Genomic DNA, 22,495 nt, shown 5'->3' on the forward strand with positions numbered 1-22,495 from the left:
AGGGAAGCTAACATAGCTTTTCTGAGAAGCAATGTAGACATGTTTGTCTGGTCTGCAGATGACATGCTGGGGGTGGACCCATAAATGATGGTGCATCGACTCAGCATTGACCCAAGCTATAAACCAATACACCAAAAGATACGAGCCTTTAATCATGCTCGTAATGAGATAATAGCTGAACAGGTAATAGTCTATTGCAAACAAAGTTCATTCAGGAGGTCCATTACTTGCAATGGTTGTCCAATGTAATACTCGTAAAAAACGCTAATGGAAAATGCATAATGTGCATCGACTTCACCGATCTCAATAAAGCATGTCCGAAAGATAGTTTCCTACTTCTGAGAATAGACAAACTCGTTGATGCTACTTCTGGCCACGAACTATTAAGCTTCATGGATGCCTATTCAAAGTATAATCAAATTAGTACGCACACCCTAGATCATGAGATAACCTTTGTTTTTATCACCAGTCGGGGTCTTTACTTTTATATTGTAATGTCGTTTGGGCTTTAAAATGCAAGAGCCATCTATCAACATCTGGTAAATAACATATTTTCTCCTCTTATTGGCAGAAACATGGAGGTCTATGTGGATGATATGCTGGTTAAGAGCAAGAAAATGAGCCATCATGTAAACAACTTGGACAAAAACTTTGGAGTCCTAAAGAGATAGCAGATAAAGCTGAACCCAGAAAAATGTGCTTTCGAAGTGGCTTACGGAAAGTTTCTAGGCTTCATGGTAAACCAGAGAGGAATTGAAGCAAATCCCGACAAGATATGAGCTGTGCTAGAAATGGAATCTCCTAAAACAATAAAACAGCTATAGAGCCTAAATGGGAAGATAACAGCCCTTAATTGATTCGTAAGTCAAGCTACTGATAAATGTCTTCCATTCATTAAAGTATTAAGGGAAAAAACTAACTTTGAGTGGACTGAGGAATGTGAGCAGGTTTTCAGACAACTAAAGAATTATTTAAGCTCAGTCCTGCTCCTTTCCAAGCCTCTGCCCGATCAAGAATTTTTCATGTATCTTGTTGTGTCTAATTTTGCATTAGTTCTATCCTAATCAAGGAGGATGGAGGTCATAAATCACTAATGCACTACACAAGAAAGTCGATGGTGGGGGCAGAAACGAGATGCCTCCAAGTAGAAAAGCTTACCCCCGCCTTAGTGGTGTCAGCCAAAAGGTTAGTCCATACCTCCAAGTGCATAAGGTAATGATTTTAACCAGTCTTCCATTTCGACAGGTGATACAAAAACCAGAGGCGTCAGACAAATTGATGAAATGGGTAGTCGAGTTGGGTAAGTATGCCATCTAATTCCATCCTCAAGCTGCAATGAAGGGTCAAGCAGTAGCTGACTTCATCACTGAATTCACTTCACATGCCTTCTTTGGTGACAACATGGAAGTGTGCATGATGAAAATACCTCCTGAAACCAAGAGCTACAATGACCCTCTATGGAAACTCTATATGAACAGGTCATCCAATAGAAAAGGTTGTGGAGCTGGTTTGCTATTGTTGTCATCGAAATGAGGACGACTTGAGTATGCTTTAAGGTTCAAGTTCCGAGCCTCAGAAAATGAGGCAGAATATGAAGCATACTTGGTTGGGCTACGACTAGCTGTTGGAGTTGGAGTCACCAACTTATTTATCTTCAATGATTCTCAAGTTATTGTCAATCAGGTAGTTGGGACGTACCAAACCAAAGATTGCAAAATAGATGTCTATTTGGCAGAGATTAGAAAAATGTTGAGCACATTTAACAAGTGTGAGATAAAACAAATACTACGATCTCAAAATGCTAACACCAATTTCTTATCTCGGTTAGCAGCTGCATATGATGCTGGCCTAAGTAGAATGGTGCCTATGGAGATTGTGAATGCACCCAACATATTGAGAGAGGAAGCTATGGAGATAGATGGCCAAGTTCAGACTGAGCATCACAACTGGATGACCCCCTTAGTCAAGTATCTTGAATGAGGGGTATTGCTAGATGATAAAGTTGAAGCTCGACAGTTAAGATGCAAGGTCGCCAACTATATGATAAATAATGGCAGGCAGTACAAGAAAGGATATTCTCTCCCTCTTCTAAAATGTGTTAATTCAGACGAGGCCAATTACATCATATAGGAGATTCACCAGGGAGTATGTGGCAATCACTTCGAGACTCAATCCCTCGTGAAGCAAGTAATTTGGCAAGGTTATTATTGGGGCACCCTAGCTCAAGATGTGCGTAAATTCACCACGTATTGTGATCGATATTAAAGGTTCACAATTGTACCTAAACAGCCCCTCGAGCCTATCACGAATATTATGAGTCCTTGGTTGTTCGCACAATGAGGAATTGACCTAATTGGACCTCTTTCTCCGGGTAAGAGGCAGACCAAGTTCACCGTTGTTGCTGTTGATTACTTCATAAAATGATCAAAGGTTGAAGCTTTAGTGATAATTATCGATAACCAACTTCATCTGGAAGAATATCGTATGTTGATTCAGTATACTACATGCCTGATTACTGACAACGATTGTAAGTTTGATAATGCGGCATTTCGTCATTTTTGTGTCGATCTCAACATTAAGCATTATTTTTCATCTCTGGCCCATTTGCAAGCTAATGGACATGTAGAAACTGTCAATAAAATCATCAAACGAAATCTCAAAGCTAAGTTGGAAGGATTAAAGGGGTTGTGGCCGAAAGAGCTATCGAATATGTTGTGGGTATATTGGACGACATCATGAACCTCCACTGGTAAGACTCCTTTCTCACTTGTGTTTGGGGCAGAAGTCGTAATGCCATTAGAGATTGGAATTCCTTCACCTAAGGTTGAACAATTAGATCTAGCTAAGAATGATGAGACATTCTGCTTAAACCTAGATCTTTTAGAAGAACACCGTGAGACTACACATCTTCGAGTTGCATAGTATAAAAATTAGGTGGCTCGATATTATAACTCTCATGTGTGAAAGTGAAGCTTTAAAATAGCTGACTTAGTTCTTAGGTGAGCCATGCCCAACACTAAAGATCCTAGTAGCGGAGCTTTGGGACTAATTGGGAAGGCCCTTATCAAGTGGCCAAGGTTATCCAACCTAGAACCTATAGGTTGGCTGACCTGAGTGGAAAAAACTTGCCTCACTTGTGGAATGTTGAACATCTAAAATTTTACTTTTAGTAGATTTATCTTTATATTTTCATAATGAGTGTTTGTGTATTTTTCAGCTTTGCTTCAAATTTGCAAATAAAGTGTCATAATTCCTTTTAATTCAAGCAATGAGAATTGTCTTTTTCAAGTTTACAATGAACATTTTCATTTGTTTAATTTACTCAAGCAACGAGATTTTTCTCTCATGAATAAACTTACTCGTGCATGAGTAGGGGGAAAAAAGTACTAATTTTGTCAAAGCAAAGGCTGAAAATACAAGCTTTGATAGGTCAAGCTGCGAGCTCCACCTGCAAACAAAGGCAAGCTACAAGTTTAGGTAAATAAAAGCTAAAGGGAAAAGTTTTAATAGGTCAAGTTGCGAGCTCGAGTTATGAATAAAAGCTGGATACAAAGCTTCATAAACAAATATTGAAGTTGCAAGTTTTATTCATCTAAGTTGCAAGCTCGAGCTACAAGCAAGTTTACATGCTTTAATATTTAAAAAAAAAAAAAAAACACAAGCCCATGGTAATCAATAAGAATTACAAGTTGAGGGATTTAATATATATATATATATATATAAAAATTATTCTTCATCTTTGTGCTCAATATCACCAAGCTCTGCCAAGGTTCTTGAATCAGGAAAGACAAGAACACCTTAGAGGAATGTGTCAATGAAGTTATGCTAAGGGATAGTTGGCAAGGCTTTGCTCGCAAAACACCTACACTATCGAGACTTCGGTTTTCATTTTCTCGACAAGCATCAACTTCAGATTGGATGAAGCTGTAGTTGACATTAGGGTATTTTGCCTTAACAATGCCCATAGCCAGCGTCTTCATATTGAAAGCAATCGTCCTCCATCTGACAGTATGCTTTCATCTTTTTAAAGCTCTCAACCAAGTATTTGGCATTGATAACTTGGCCCGAGACTCTTGCAATTCAATATCAATAGTAAATAGTTTCTCCTTTAGCTCGTTGTTCGAAATGTCGTACTGAGATTGAAGTGTCACCAAAGATTCTCTAGAGTTGGCAAGCTTGGTAGATTCCTCAGCATATAAAGTTACAATTCAATCAAATTCCCATCAAGAGACCAAATTTTGCCTGAGAAGTTAAATCTCCTCACGCAATCTTGAATGGTTTTGTTTATGAAATTCCATCTCATCGCTTAACTTCTGGTAGGACATTAGCATCTCGTAAGACGCCTAAAAAAATGAGAAAGATGAGAATATATATAGCTAGCTAGAAAATGTAAGAATATGATTTGATGAAATCCCTTCATGCGGAGGTACTGTTGGGCTTGTACAATACCAGACCTTGGTTCGGCATGCCATCGGGTCAACACTTTTTCATTTACACTGAACCATTGGGCCATAGCCTGAGTTAAGTATGCAGCCTCGTCTCTTTCATACTCATATGGACCGCTAAAGTCAAAAGGATATGGAGAGGACGAGTTGGATCCTTCAGTAGTTGAGGGAGTTGGAATTATCACAGTTTGGCTAGAGACATCGTGATAAGGAGAAGTGTGGATACATGGGTGTCGGGAAGGCTCGTCGTGTGGATTCTGAAATGTGCTAGACCTCATTGATGCACCTATAGAAGTTATGGGAATGGAGTTTGTAGAGCGAATTTGGGGAATATGTGCACTAATCCCCAGTCCGGCCTCCATTCTTTTGCACATAGTTTAGCGGGGAGCCATTTCTTTAAAAAAAAAAAAAAAAAAAAAAAAAACAATCAGATAAAGCTTCAAAGAATTTATCCATGGCTAGTTGTGTAAAAAAAAAAAAAAAAAAAAAAAAAAAAGAACCAGCTAAACCAATATGTGTTGATAGGTCGAGCCCCAAAGTGTCAAAAAATTCTTGTTGAACCAAGCTCGGACCGTAGCGGAGTAGGTGGCCAATCGAGAGGCTTGCGCTAGTCATGGGAGGCTTACGATCAACTGTACAATGCAAAAAAAAATTTCAGAGTTGAAGGATCTCTTAACGAAGAGTTCCATGAGCGCGTTCGGATCGCTCTAATTTCACCGTGAACGAAATACAACATATACATTCAAACGCACAGTTATGCAAACAAATAGGGCATGATTTGAACCACACAATAACAAGGGAGAGAGTTCTCATACCAATTGAAAACAATCTTCAAGCTTTGAAACTCAACGCATCAGAAGACCTCTACCCAAATAACCAACGCCCAGCAGATACGTCGAATACAGCAGTACAACCAACCACAAACACAGAAACGCAGCGGGGACGACACCACAAGAAAGGAGACTTAGTTATTCTCGGAGTGAGAACCCAAAGTGTGGTCTTCAGTGAGTTTGATAGAGGTAGGAGGAAAAACCGATCGTGTAGGCCATAAGCAAGTGGGAGAGAATATGAAGCTATCGCTTAGCAAAATGCTTATCGCTTAGAATAAGCTATACGATCGTGTAGATTTTACTGAACGGTCGTTTAGAAAACAGTAGGCGATCATTTAGCAAACATGACACACAATACGATCATTTAGGACTTAGTGTGCGATCGTTTAAGTGCTAGGTAAGCGATCGTTTAGACGCGAGGTATGCGATCGTTTAGGCGCTGAGCGACTATCGTATAGGCTCTCGAGTTTAAGCGATCGATTACGTTTTCACACTAACGCCAACCTACCGATCTTTTTCCAAACCATTCAAAATGAAATAGATTTCATTTTTATTCATCGGTTACAATATCCGACGTTGTTCTCCACTAACGCACGTTCGAGCAAGATTTTGGGTTAATTATCATATAATTAACCAATTAAATTATTAATAAATATAATCATATTATATTTTTACCCTATAGTTTGATATCACATATCTACTATAGTAATTTCTCAACTATTTGATATAAATCATATTTATATCTAATTTTCTCCAAAATAATGTATCTCATACATTTAGCCAATTATATCATATATAATTAACTAGTCCAATTATATCATATACAATCGAACTTCCTCTTGTCAATTTTAACATTTCAAATTAACACAAACACTGATTCTCGACTTTATCCAAACTACTCAAAGGACCTAATAGACTTGTGGCTCGAAGCTCCAACAGTCCGTGAATAGCTGACTAAACTCTTTAGCCAAGAGATCCACCATCCATTAACTATCGGGCATTCCATTAAGACCAACAGCTGAACTCTTCTTACCACAAATATATTTTTGTGTCCATCGGATATAACCAATCATAAGTACGATGACCCTTCACAGATGCTTGTAAGACAGCTGGACCAAATTACCGTTTTGGCCCTGTAGTTACATCTCACTCCTTAAGTACCACTGATTCCTCTAATGAACAATACAACATAGTCCAACTATGTGTGAACTTCTCTCGGGCCAAGAGAAGGTGTGTGGCACCACATCGTTCAAGTCCTGGAATCAGCCCTTAAGGGAGCTATCTATCTACTTACCCCTGCCTCGGGGAAGGAGTGAAATCTATCTTGTGTAGCTGCGTTCCCAGCTCCCAAATCAGATGAATCCTCAAAATGGTAGGTTTGAATCGGCAACCTGGCCACTCGCATCCATACAAATCAAAGGACCGCCCTCAATGGCAGAAGTTCCCAACTCACTCAGGATTGAGGTCATGTTACCTATGGTCATTCTAGTGAAGTGAAGTCTCTGTCATGAATGGTGTTATATAACGAGACGTTAACACTTCATGGTCAGGTCTTATACAAACTCTTTGTATAGAACGCCTCCGCTCGCATGTCCCCAACACGAATGATCAGGATCAGATCATCTGTGGCAAGTCACAACACTTGTGACCATTCCACAAAGCGGGCCGCATCTGTAGCGTTACCAAGATAAGGTTTCTCTTCTATATCCATATACTACAGAACATTTTTGGTTATCACTCAAGACATGATCCATGTGTATGTCACCACATACATGCTTGAGTTACATACAAATAATCAGGGATTTCAAGTTTATTGGTTTGTGGTAAAACAAATAAAACAAGCAACTGAGCAAAATACAAGATGTGAAGTAAAATATCATATATTAAACAACACAAGCATTCGTACAAACTGTTTACAAACTACAGGATACGAGACTTTAGGGCATCAACCCCAACAAGAGTGAGTCATAAAAGTTGGTCCCGATCGAGGAAACATATGAGAAACTTAATAAAAATCCAAAACTCGGTCTAAATCAGGAAAGAAGAACCTCCACAGTTTGATACGAGTCAGTTGCCATTAACAAAAAATCATTGTTTATTCCACTCTTTTGTGGCAGTCAAACATGAAACAATGGAATTTCCTTTGCGAATAGTAACATAAAAAGAATTAGATAAAGAATTTATTGAGAATATGAAGAGACATAAATTCCTACATGGTAATGGGGTTTGGGTTCCCTAGCTGAAGCCAAAGAATGTAATAATCTAATAACATCAGTAAACGTTGGGAAATAGTTGAAAAGGTGCCACGTTTACATAAGTTAAAAACTGTTGAATAAAAGGATGGAGTGAAAGTCTAACTCCATAGGTAAACATGGTAGGATAAAAAGCCACTTCACCTAAAGGAAAGATAGATGGCTTCTTGCCTGAGAAAGGGATTCTCATATGTACCAAATCAGGAGTCCTAAATTTATTTTTAAGAGAATTTAAAATATCTACGGTTAAGGGACCCGAGGAAAGAACGTGGGAAGCCAAATTGCGATCTTGAAACCTACACACCCTCCAAATATGATTTTGAGGCTTTTGATTGGGAACGAAGTCGACATCATCGAAGTGGGTAGACACATTGATCCTAGAATCTAAGGCTTGGATGTTCTCCATGTACAAAGTTAAGCTAAGTAGGAGATTACCTTAAGGAATAATGGAAGAAAGATGGAAAAAAAAAGGAGTGTGGTGAATTTTGATGGTCAAAGTGAATCCTTTTTATAAGGAAATTCGGCATGAAAAACGAGAAATTTACCGAGGTCAAGCTAAGAGCAATGGATGCCTCAAAGAGTTTGCGAAAGAGCCCTCGAGCTAGACTCCATTTAAAGGCTACACCCAGCCCAGCTCAAGAGAGGGGCAACTGTAGAGGGTGAAATTAAACCTAGTTAATTAAATTAAAATCATGATTAGGGTGAAAATAATCAAGATCCCATTTAGGCCCAAATTAAAGAAAATGACCTTAGCTTGCTCGGCCTACTTAAAGCTAAGAGATCAAGCTAAAAAAAGCAGGTCGAACTAAGAGATCGAGCTAAGAAAATAGCCCAAGTTAAGAGGTTGAGCCAAGAGACTTTTAGGTGGCTTTTAGCCATTTGGGACCAATATTGTGGAGCTAACCTCAAGTGAGGTCAGCATAAAAGAAGCATCAAAAGGCCACATCAAAAGGCCATGCACTTGTGTGTGTGAGAGACTTGGACATGCATGAGCCATGCATGAGCCATGCATTTACTTTAAAAAGTGCATTTCCAAAATAATTATTTTGGAGACTAATAAGATATTCATTTCCGTTTTATGCAACTAAACTATTATTTAAGCAATTGTATTAAGGAGATATAATTGTGTTGCAAATAGTAATTAGTTAACCAAGGATTAGAGTCTTACCCAAGAGTCGAGCATATTGAAGGCCATGATATGTAACGGCTCAAGTAATGACAACTCGAATGGGTAACAGGTGAATTAAAGATCAGTAGTGGCTTGGAAACGAAAAGGTCGTGCCAGCTTCAGTTGCCAAAGGATTAACTATATAATCTTTTAGTTGCAGTCAAAGAGAGGTATGCTTACAACACAGACTTATTTTCTACCAATTAAGCCATTTTCAATCCCGATTCTAACTTGAGTGTTGGAGTGGATTTGGGTCAACACTACACCGGTGTTTAGCTTTGTTCATTTTGTAGGATATTGGGCTACTCTCCTTCAAGAAATACATATTCACCGTTAGTGCGATTTTCGATATCAACAACAATCAACTTTTAATTAGTAACATATTTTGAAGTAAAACATGTGTGTTTCCTTTTATGAGCATGATATTTCAAGTATATCGATAATATATCATATATAAGTAGTGAGTATATCAAACATCAATCAGTAAATACTTAAAGTAAGATATGAGTATATTTGAGACATGAGTATATTTATAGTAGATCTAATAGCAATTATTATTTCAAATATATCAATAATATATCTAACAATTAACATTCAATTAGTACCTTATTATTTTGAAGGAAGCCATATGTTTTATTTTGTAAACATGATATTCAAGTATATTGGTAATATGTCAGATACAGGGTATAAGTGTATTAGCAGTAAATACTTAAGAGATGAGTGCTCAATAATAGATCTAACATCAATCAACGTTTCAAGTGTTTTAGCAGTATATCTAACAGCAAGAAACATTCAGTCAATAAATTTGACTATCACTTACTTTAGTTTTTGTCCCACATGGATACTTGTTATACTATATCAGTTTTTGTAATTTTTTCCCCTTTTAGATGGTGTATTGCTTAATATAGTATCTAATATACTGTTGTTGTAATAACTAATATACTTTCATTATATTAGTGTACCATTCATAGACATCATTTTAGGTAAATAAGCTAATTGAATACCAAATCCATTAACGAAGTACATCAAAATTACTTCGAAAAGCGTGCGAGGGTTTCCCTTTATGTTCAATGCAGAATTGAAGGATATTTTTTACCTTTCTCATTTTTGATTGGATTGGACTTGACTTATTTTGCCATTTTTGCAAAACAAAAAAAAAAGAGTGATGCCACATGCTTAATTTTGCAAACATGTTTTACTAATTGTGCAACTGTCCCGTAGATGTAGAAAATCTAGTGCTTTTTTAAAAAGACCTTTTTTTTTTTGGTTAAAAAAACTGTTGTAGGTCATGGTGAAGGAAACATAGATGAGTGTGGTTCGAAACTTGAAAATCCTACATTTTGTATGAATAAAATAAATAGAGGGAAATGGGTTAAGTTTTGGCTAAGTGAGAGGAGTGAGGAAAGATAGTGGCAAGAGAGATAATAAATAGTTTTGTAAAAAATATTTTTCTTATTTAAAATTTCATACCATTATTTGAAATTAAAAAAAAATATTTCTAAAACTTTTTAAACCTCTTCTAGATTAAAAAGATAAATTTTGAAAATTCAAGAAAAAATAAAGATATTTCTAAAAATTTAAAGACTAAAAATATAAATTCTCTTTTTTTAAAAAAAAATGCTAAAAAAAGACTTTAAATATCTAAGTCTATTTAATAACCTTGTCGTTTGTTATCTTTTATTTTAAAAATTAAGTTTATAAACGTTATTTTTATGATTATCTATAGTTTTTAACCCATCTTTTCATATTTTAAAAACCAAGAAAAGGGAAAAGAAATATATTTTATTTTATGAAATTTAGCTTACCATTTAAATGTGTTTTCATTTTGAAATAAAAGTCTTTAAAATAAAAAAATTTGTTGTTTCTTTTTGTTTTTTGTTTTTTTTTAAGAGAACGAATAAAAATAATTAAAACGCTGCCTCGGGAGTAGGTAATCCGATAACGTTATAGTTAAAAAGAGAGATGGAGAAATGAAAATGACAAATAGAAAAAGAAAATATGTTATGAAGAAATAGGTTTACATTAGGCGGACTGGGAGCGATGGATAAAAGACTAAAAGAAAGGAATAAAAATATATTAAAATAAAAAGTCCTATCGGGAGTCGAACCCAGGTCGCTGGATTCAAAGTCCAGAGTGCTAACCACTACACCATAGAACCACAGATGATGACGTAATTGACGTAAATAAAATTATCAAATTATAAACACATAGTGAACGATTATTATTATTAATATTATAGTACAAAAAGGATTAGAGATTCGAACCATAGATCTTTCAGTCGCTAATACATGTGGGTAAAGCCATAAAGGGCTAGAGGGACACTGCCCCAATATAAATTATAAAGTAATATGTATTAATATATATATATATATATATATATATATATATATATATATATGTTTAATTCAAATAATAATACTGGTGCTAGCTTGTTGGTGTGGGGTGTTGTCTATTTGGTGAAGCTCAAGAGTTTGAATCCTATAGTTTTTACCAACATTTTATTTTGAATTTTAAATGACTTTTTATCCAGATTTTTTTCATCTAAGCTCAACTCATGTACATCCTAATAAAAGAAAAGTTGATCAAACAATGTGCTCTTTAAAGTATAATGTGCTTTTTTTAATAAATAAATAGTCAAACATTACATTTTTTATCGACAACAGAACTGGGCAGTTTATAAACTTTTTTCTTCTTTTCGGAATTCACTTTACAATCTCAAGTCTCAAGAACATCCTATTAAAATGGTTTCGTTTATTTTTTTACGTAATTTTTATATTCACATTACACTATATATATTTTTATCTGTTTCCATGTTATTTTTACAATCACATTACTCGAATAGGTTTTTAAAATTAATGTCAAAGTTCAAACTAGAGGATTATTTGTTGTCACTCTTTTGGATATACGAGCTCGACAAGTAAGTTTTAAAATATTCTTAGACTTTAGGTTTTGATGCTTTTAAATCTATATAATATAATGTAATATTCTTATTATTAATACTTTTGTAGAGTTAATTCAAAATTAATATGGAGAGATATTATAAAAGAAAAACAAAAATAGAGACTGTAGAGGCATCATTTTCAAAAAAGAAAAATGTTTTGAATTCTGCAATATTATATAGAAATAAATCTAAAAGAACTACTTACAGATCTTAGTCTAAGATATTATGAATGCAATGGATTTAGTTAAAATTTGTAAAGAAATACTGCAAAAAAATATGAGAATTTGATTAGGAGTAATTCAACTTCAAGAGTTGAATAATCATTTTACTGAAATAAATACTAAATTGCTTTTCTGTGTGGCATGTCTAAATCCGAGTAATTCATTTGTTTCTTTTGATAGAAAAAAGCATAGTTAACTTGCTCAATTTACCCAGAAGACTTTTCAGGTATTGAACATTTTATACTTAAGGATCAACTTCAAAATTATATTATTGATATGCATTCAAGTATTGAGTTGTTGAATTAAAAAGCATATGTGATCTTGTAGTAAAATTAGTCACGACAAATAAAGACAAGGTCTATCCATTACTCACCTTGGCGTTAATTGTACCTGTTGCCACAACTATTGAAGAGAGGACATTTTCTACTATGCATATTGGAAAGACTTGATTGCGTAATCAAATGGGAGGTCAATGGATGAGTGATTGTTTTATAATCTATATTGAAAATGATTTATTTGATAAGTTAGATATTGAAGTTATCATGGATCGATTTCATGTTGGATTGAGGAAGCAAGCAGCAGAAGTAAAACAAGATCATTAAGCATTCTATTTCATTAATTTTGGCTTTAAACTAAGCATGCTCATAAACTAAAAACGGAGTTTCAACACTAACCTTTGAAATACCTTTCATTCAAGATCTTCAGTTGCAATCTTCTTGATTTCTACTCATGAACATCACAAGGACTTCCCTACTAATCTCTTGGAACCTTAGATTGAGTTGTGAGACTCAAAATAACCTTGAATCGAGGGAAATTAAAGAGAAGGTTACTGGTTTTTACACAGTGTGAAGAACACTTCTTCAAACACTAGTTCTTAGCATCAGCAACGATTGCACATCCATCTTCTCCACTCAAAAAATCAGCTTTATATTACATAACCTTCATACAACTAATAGACTTGCATGAATCACATCTCATGCTTGAATAAATGAGCTTAGGTGAAATGGAATTGTATGTGAGCTGCTGAAAATTGAAAATGGAAAAAATTATTTTTCCATTTCCAATTTTCTTATTTTAATTTAATTTTCCAAAATCAAATAACATTTCAATTAAAAACATGAAATTTTATTAATTTTACAAAACTAATTCAATAGTTAATTTTCTAATAAAATAAATAAATTAATTAAACAATCTAAGTAATCTTATTAATTTAATATCAAATATTAAATTAATTTATCACCAATTCCATTACCATGAATCTTTACTCATGAATTTAATATTTAAATCATATTTAAATATTAATCGATTCTCCAATTTCATTTAATTCTAATATTAAACGTGTAATTATATCACATATAATTACTAATTCCCTTAATTCTAGTTTGAATGTTTCAAATTAACTTATCACGCTACTCTAAGGCTAATCCGTTTGTGAGTTGGTAGGGGATCTGGTGGACATACAGATCATGGGCTCCAACGATCCGAAATTAATTGGCTAAACTCTTTACACTGAATTAACCCTCATTTGTTAACTACTAGGTCACTCCACTAAAACCCGTAGTTACACTCCCCTCATTGTAGATATATTGTGTCCACTCGATATAACCATGATTACCCTTCACAGGTTGTTCATAATAATGGCTTTTTTTACCCCCGAGATTACCTCTTGTTCCTTAAGTACCACCGATCCTCTAATGAACAATTGGTTTGTGATCCGATCATCAAACCGAGTCCCTCTCAAGCCAATGAGAGGGTGGGGCCCCTTATTCAAGACCTAAAGTCAGTACTTAAGGGAACAACCTCTCTATTATCCCTGAAAGCGAGTAGGAGTGAATTCCATCTTACACCCTATGTCCTCATCTATCTACCTAGTCTTACCCCTAAAATACAATAAATGAATAGTCATTCGATCAAAAAGAAATCATTTGAATATCTCATTTCCTATCAGAATAGGATCTAAATCCATTGAGCCGACAGCCGTTGAGTCAACCCTCACCTACGCAAATCTAAGGATAATCTCGAATAAACAGGAGTTCATAGTTAGCTCATGATTCAGGTTAAGTTACCTAGGTCATCGTTATGAAATAGTCAGTCTCATACAGTAAACAGTCTTATAAAGTAAGAGTGACTTATTTTGTGATCCGATCTTGTGTAAACTCATTGCACTGGACACCCCCACTCCTTATGTCATGACATGTACGAATTAGAGTAAACCGTATCTGATAGTCTTACTAGAATAAAGTACCCAACCTTATTCATATACTATAGATTATTTTGACTATTTACTCGAACCTGGTCCACTTTTATGTCTCCACGTTAAGTTTAATATTCATGTAATAGTCATGGATCTTTTAATTTATTGGATTTATTTCTAAAACGAAATAAGTAATTCATATATTCAATAACAACTTATTGAATTTTCAAAATAAGTTTAATGTTTACAAACCACGAGTTTTATGACATAAAACCCAACATTTCAAAACTTGAAAACTCGTAGATGACAATTGTAATGTATTAAATTAGTTAATTTATGAAGTTTACATTTTCTTTTACATTCATTTGTAGAATTTCTTTTTTTATTAGACTTGTACATATAGTGCCCCCTATATAGAATTTTTTGCTCCACCACTGTTAACACACATATATATCATAGTTATATTTGCTTTAGCATATCAACACTACTTCGATTTTATACTTCAAGTATAATTCAATATATACACCATTAATTATTATATCAATAGTTGATGATTTAATTTTTCACTCTAATAATAATAAAATATTTGATGGTTTGATTCTCTACCTTCACGATTTTTTAATTGCGTTAAGATACTATTTTTGTCCAAGTATTTTAGGTTTTATTGTGTTAATCGTTTGAAGTTAATTTTTCATCGAAAGTGGTTAAATAATATTAATAATTTTCATTTAAAAAAATACCTAGTGTGAATATGTTTTCAAGATTTGTAGATAGGAAGGCTATTAAATACTAGGTTTGTTTTTCCTTTTTTGAGACATTTAATAATAAAGTAGTTGTGTAGATTGATTATCAACTTGATCGAAAGTATAACAATTAAATTTTGATATTTGAAAATATTAAGATTAAAATAAAATAAATATAAAATAAAATAAAATTCATCTAAAAAAATCATTTAAAAAACTATTTCAATTTTAAAATCAACCACTAATTTTGGCTCTTGCCAACCTAAGTATAGTTCAATTGACATGAATTTATACTATTCATTTTGAAGTTCGAAATTTAAGATTTGGGAGTTGGGAGGTGGTGGGTTGCATTGTCAAGAGTTTGCTAGCATTTTAGAAAGTTGGGATACCAAATGGTTTCTCATTGGGCAAGATGCTCTGGTGTGGGAGAACATGTTGTGTTTGTCGGTCTTAATCAATTGTATTTGTGGTTGTGATATTTTCAAAAGCAATATTTAAGTATAGTTTAGGTTGAACCTAAGTCTCATGCTCATCCTTCTCTATACACATCAATATATATATATATATATAATAGCAATTTTTAACCCATGGGGCTGGCCCCTGGGGGACCTGCCCTGAATGGGTTGGGAATCCTCGATTAGACGAGGAATGGGGGATAAAGCAAGGAGATTTTTCTCCTTAATGGCTAAACAGGAACATGATTATATTCCACATCCTCAACCTCGACCTTGTCCAGTTTTTTCGTTTTGTCTTAATTAATTAATTAATTAATTATATATAATTTACACGCGCTAAGTTAAATTATGTATTATTGAGTGAATTATATATATATATATATATATATATATTTATTTATTTATTTATTTATTTATTTATTTATATACTCACAATAGGTGAATTAAATTATATTTGAGTTACTTTTGTGAGGTTTTTTTTTTTTTTTTAACAAGTTACATTGTGAGTTAATGTAATATACACAACATTAAAATTTCAACTTTTATAAATTATGGAAACTTACACATTTTAGTTACATCTTTTCCATTTTGAATTTTATTGCTTTTAGTAAGAGGTTTTGTGATGTTTTATTTTAATATAAAATTGTATTCAATTTAGTATATACATTTTGAAAATTGTATTTAATTAAATATTTGTTAAAAAGGAACATGAGCCTCGTGAATTCCCCACAGAAAATCCCCGATCCATTTCCGCATAGAATTTCGTAAGGATGGGGATTGAAATGGGAGGCGAGGATAGGGGCGAGGAAGCCTTCCTGGTCCCCACCTCACCCCGTGGACACTCTCACTTACACCCAAATTTGTTCCTATTTTCAATATAAGGTGTGATTTGATTGTGTTATATTGGTTATCGTGTCATGAAGATGACATTAGAGATTGTAACCTCATTTCTTCCACACTAAATCCCTAATTAATTCAAGTTATACATCATTGGTCGGTTAGTTTATATCACGTATTTGTTTTTACATACTGACACTTTTAGCATGTCACATCTCATCCCAGATTATCCTACTTAACCTAGTACAGGCTGCGACGACAGTAGTCCTCGAACGTGCAATGGAGACTACCATCAAATTCTCTTTGAACTTGAAACTTAACTTGAATGAGATACCTTACACAATTACCATGCTTAGCTACATGTAGCAATAAATTGACGAGTCAGGTGGCAGCTTCTTAACAACAAATTTTTGTCGAAACTCAAGAGCAACTTGGTGGAGAAAAATAAAAGGAATGGATGAATTAAAAAGCCCTATGAGTGGTAGATTATAAAAAAATAATTCGAAGAGCATTAAATCAAATTAACAAAAGATCAAAATAAAATATTCATAGTCTCACATCTCAAATCAAATAGTTTGTGGAAGATAATTTAGTAATAACCCTTTTAAATTACAACTAAGAATCTATAAAACTCATCACCAACTCTGTACTCTAATTAATCTCTGATGATCATACTGGCGTAGAGTAATCTCTATACACACAACAGAGTAAATCTCTAGTCATACATGCACGTACAACAACCTTTCTAAGGCAAAATACCTCAACATAGGGTCTAAAGCCTGAATGTAAACTGGGATAGGTCTGAGGACCTCTCTTTCTATATATATATATATATATACACACTATGAAAACATATTCACATAGCACATGCATAATCACTAAAGGCATATAGGTCTAGTGATTTGAAAACGACTTTATTTCAAGTCTCCATAAATCTCACTTAACCATAAACCATCATAAATCTCTTTGTCCGCAAACCATATCATAACATATATGGCATACTTTCTTAGTCAGGAAACATTTCTCAAATATGCATCAAGATCATATTTAAACATATGCATTTCTCAAACACATTTCACATATATAGTAAGACCAGTTCAAGTTCGTTCAAAGCCTTCTCAAACATACTTTCATGAACTCTTGAAATATTTAATAAACCATAAAATCTTCAACGTTTTCTATTTATCAAAATACTTGAAAATAACGACGACTCAAGCATCAAACATATGGTTTATATCGAAAATACTTAAAAATATCCACATATACTTCAAATTTTAAACACATATCAGAAATATCATAGGAACGCTTCAATTAATAGCTTTTCAAAACTTTGTAATATCAACTTAGATAATAATCATAGTTCTCTAAAACCATATGTAATTGTGGTTTCTTGAAGATCATAACTATAGATGGATAAAAAAAATAATAAAACACTTTGAAAAGTAACCACTCACACTCAGACTTAACTTTTCATTCTTGAGTTCTACCCTTTGGTCAACATCCAATTTTGTATTATGTTGCATCTAATTCTTAATTCTCTCCTAAGGGGCTCTGGTTCTTTTTCCGGTGAGTGGAAAGTTCGATGAGCAAAAGGGCAACCGGTTGGTTAGCGATTTGGGATCCGAGGGGTGAACTTAAGAGGTTACAGAAAGAGGTCGAACCATGGAAGAGAGACGAAATTTCAAGAAATTAGAGAAGCTCAGTTTGAAGGGAAGAGGAAAAAAGTGGAGTTGTGGAAATAATTGATGACGAAATCGATGATTACGAGAAAAGCTTAGAGAACACATTGGCCTGCAAGATTATGACGGATCACACCATTACAGGGGAGACTTTCAAAGCCAAGATCCCAAAAATCTGGAACATGGAAGATAACGTCTCAATCAGTTTTGAATTATTGTTAAAATTGCAAGTGGCATATTGTGAGGACAAAATAGTCTTTAAAAAGTTTTATACGGATTGTTGCTTTTTAGTATATTATAAATTATAGATATCCAAATCGTTTTAGATTCCATTATCCATTGTATTTAACGTTTTATCCACACAAACGTAAACTATTATCATGCGAACATTGTCCGTGATTTTGAAATTGTTAAAATTATTTTTTTATAATTTTTTAATCACCTAAAATTAATTTAATCTTTAGTTTTATACTCTTAAATATATATTTTTTTTCAACATCAAACTAATTATCATCTCAATGCCACATCATTTAATTCTTAGTCAAATTTAGATGAGAGACTATTTAGAACTACTTTTTAACTTGTAAGACATGTTTGTTTTGGAATTTCAAAGTAGGGGTGGGTTGGATTGGGTTAGATTGAAGGACTTTTTGGACCTAACCCAATTGTTCGGGTTGTTAATTTCTTCAACCCAAATAACTCATATTAAAAGATGAACTCAACCCAACCCAACCATGAAACATTTGGGTTGGGTTGATTCGGATTGATCGGATTATTTTTATTCTAAAAGAAAGTAAGTTGTTAATATGTAAAAATTTGATTTAATTATTTTCATATATTGAATTAAGATTAACAACTCAATTTCAATTTATATAATGAATATTTTCTTTCCAAAGTGCTAAAAAATGTTTTTAAGAGTTGTTGGAGAATAAATTATCCAAAAAATAATAATAAAACTTAAATAAATATATGTATATATGATTGTATCATAAGTAAAAAAAATATATATACATTGTAAAGTTAATAATAAGTTCGAGTTGATTTGGGTCATTTTAGGTGAACCCATGAACCAACCCAATCCACAAAAATTTCATTTATTTGAATCCAACCCAACCCAAATGAGTTGATAATCCAACCCAAACTGCATAGATTGGATTGGATTGATTGGTTTTTTCGGGTCATCGAGTTTTTTGAACACCCCTACTTCAAAGATCAAATAGATCACCTCAACACCAAATTTTAGGGACCAAAATGCATTTTATCTAATATTTTATAAATATTCAGTCTAACTTAATCAATATGGTAGAAAAAGAGTGAAAGATAGTTATTTTATAAATAAACATATTTTGTTGTTTAAGATATGAAAATAAAAATTAAAAAAAAAAAAAGAAAAGATACTTTTCATATTCTAAACCTATAAATTTATTATTAAAATTAATCAGGTAACCGATAAATTTTTTATAATTAAATGTAAATAATATTTTAGTATAATAATAGTGGAGATTCGAATGGTAAACTTTATGGTCACTAACATTATACATATTAGTTGTCGTTGAAGTATGTTTATTTGAGTAAATAACATATTTTGTAAATATAAAATTTTACTAAGATGGTCTAAAATTAATTTTTGTCTCAAATATTGTAGTTTTTTAATTGACATATTATAAGATTATAGATAAAATATTAATTAATAAGTAGTCTCATCATCATAACCATCCAATTCACTGTCAAATTGTCAACAAGATTTAGATGTCTATATATATATTCACCTTTTTCTTTTGTTTCATTTTTTTTCTTATTAATATTTTTATTTTTATTAATATTTTCTAAAAATTCCATTCACTATCAAACTATTTTTATTTTAAATAAGGAAAAAATTAACCCAATTCAAAATAGTAAAATGAAAACTAAATCTTCCCAGATTTAAGAAAGGAAAGAATCTGAAAATCATTAAAAACAATCAACCAAAAAAGAAAGAATAAATAAAATAACATAAATGTATAAAAGATAAAAATTAATGAAGTACTTTTGCTCTTGATGTTAGGAAACAAAGTTTTTGGTTGTTTGAAGTTAATTTGGCAAAAGTCTCAAAATGTTAGACTTTAATCACTTTAAAATAATTGTTTATCATAATTAAATGGTTACCAAACAGTCTTAGATATTTTGATATTACACTAAAATAAGTATTTTTAATAATAATAGAACATTAACAAAAATTAATTTAGTTATAGCTGATTTAATTATTTTAATTAATTAGTAATACGTAAACACCAAGAATTGAGATATTTTTAAAGTTCTATACACTAGATCAAAATAAAATTTAAAATTTTAAGGTAAAAACGTAGTATTTTAAAAGTTATATTCTAAAACGCAGATGTTCAAATACTTCTGATATATTATTAAACTACAAAAAAAATTACCATAACTAAATGTATTTATAAAAAAACTTACCACCTTTTTAAAAATAAAAAATATATATATTAAAACTAATAAATAAGCATTTCTTACAAATATAAATTACATAAGTATCATATTTGCATCGTGATAGATAGTATAACAACTAACGGGTGGTGGACTAAACCTACTATTCTTAGAGATGAAAATTATGCCAATAGCATTGAGTTAAGCTCACTTTAGCACATATATATTGATTCATGATATTTTATTATTTTATTAATATTTTTATTTTTATATTGGAATTATCAATGAATATTTAATACCGATATTAAATCTATTAATTTACTTATATTTCCATATCCATACATATAACCTTGTGGATATTTCAAATGATAGGAGATAAAATTAAATTAGAGAAAATATAATGGAGCTAACGTTGTTTATGATATATATATATATATTAAAGCTACAAACCTTTTATAATTCCAATTCACTTAGAAGTGATCTTAGGTATAAGTGAAAGGTAATTTAGAAAGTGAGACCTATTTCTTGTTAGATTTTATTGACAGGTGGACCCCAATTAAACATCTGTAATCAAGTAATGTAATCTGAATGACGAGAGTGAGGTGATCAATTATCGTTACTATTCATTATGGTTATGGTTATGGTTATGATTAATATTATTGTTACTGTTTTAGGAAAAAAAACTATGAATATTAACACAATCGTTATGGTTTGGTTTTCAAAAGTAAAGGTAACCACAATGTGTAACAGTAAATTTGATAAAATTCTTAATTTTAAGTAAATGCGATAAAAACGATCTAATTACATTTGTGATTGAGGTTCATTACGATTGATCTGTCCATGAAATTCAACTACGATTACATCAATTTTCATTATGAATTGATAAATGTGACCTACTTTTAAATTAATTGTAACTAAAGACTGTGACCCTAAGTTATTAAAAATTAAAGGACGACGCACTTCATAATATATCCAAACTATTTTAGATTCCATTATCAATTTTATTATACATTTAACGTTTTTATTCACCTAAAGGTAAACTATTATTATCGTATGATTGTAAGTGATTTTGAAATTGTTAAAATTATTTTTATTATATTTTTTAATCACTTAAAATTAATTAAATATCTAATTTTACACTTTTAAATACAATTTTCTTGTCATCAAAATTAATTTAAAATGGGATAATTATAGTTGTAGACCCTCTACAAAATTTGTTTTCATAAATATCTAAAGTTTTAGATATTCTCAATATAAGAATTTAATTAAAAAGTAGGACATAAATAATCTTTTTCATGGGTAGTCTGCGTGCATTTATTGTTATTTGTTTTATTATTATTATTATTATTTTGCAAAGGAATTATTGTTATTTATTATATACAATTTTTCCGTATTTTTCAAGCATTCTTAATGATGGAGAGAAATTTTCATAAAATATATATTAAATAGTGTGTTGGAAAGAGAACATGAATTTATTATAGATTATTAATTAGTTGGGATTTTTTTTTCGCAACTAATGTGGTTTCTTTTCCAATTTCACATATGAAACATTTTTGCTTCTTCGTTCTTCCGACGAATTCACGATTATATTATAAATATACCTTGAAACAATGAGTTGAGTGTTTGAAAATTTCCTAATTAATATATGAAATATATCAAGTATATAAATCAGAAATTGACTCTATGTTAAACATAAATTACAGTTTATATCATAAATTTTATGTATATCATACAGTATGTCAACATTCCATTTAAGTAATTAGAAATCTCAATGAATCAAAATTTAAGGACAATTCCATAACAAAAATGTAATGCAAAATTAATTTAACAACTACAATATACTACGATATATTATATATCATAAAATAGGAAGTCATTCACACAAAATTTATATCAATAAACAAATATATCACAATATATATCAAAATCTCCTACAATAAAGAGAAATATATCCCAATATATGAATCACAAATTGACTCAGAGCTCAACCTGAATCACAATCATAAATTTCATTTATACCACAATATATATATATCATACATTTCATTTAACTAGTCAGAAATTCTAATAAATCAAAATTAACAATAGTTCCCTAACAGAAATGTAATTTAAAATTAATTTAATAACTTCAATATACCACGGTATATAAATTACAGATGGATCAATGTTCAACTTAAAACATATATAAGTGTATATTGGATTTTATGCTCTAAAACTCGTAGATAAAAAATGTAAAAAATTGACTATCATCAAGAAAGAGTTATCGATATTATTTCAATAAGTGTTATTTATTGTATTATATTTGTTTT

The 22,495-nt window shown here is 31.8% G+C and overlaps 1 non-coding gene across 1 annotated transcript; it reads right to left on the reverse strand.

The window, feature by feature from the left end:
• Positions 1-10,781: 10,781 nt before the first annotated feature.
• On the reverse strand, positions 10,782-10,853 carry TRNAQ-UUG (transfer RNA glutamine (anticodon UUG)). Its single transcript has one exon. It is a non-coding gene; the product is annotated as a tRNA-Gln (tRNA).
• Positions 10,854-22,495: the final 11,642 nt, after the last annotated feature.

Source organism: Benincasa hispida, chromosome 1 (assembly GCF_027475165.1).
Source record: "Benincasa hispida cultivar pf3 chromosome 1, pf3_genome.v1.1, whole genome shotgun sequence".
Lineage (NCBI taxonomy): Eukaryota > Viridiplantae > Streptophyta > Magnoliopsida > Cucurbitales > Cucurbitaceae > Benincasa > Benincasa hispida.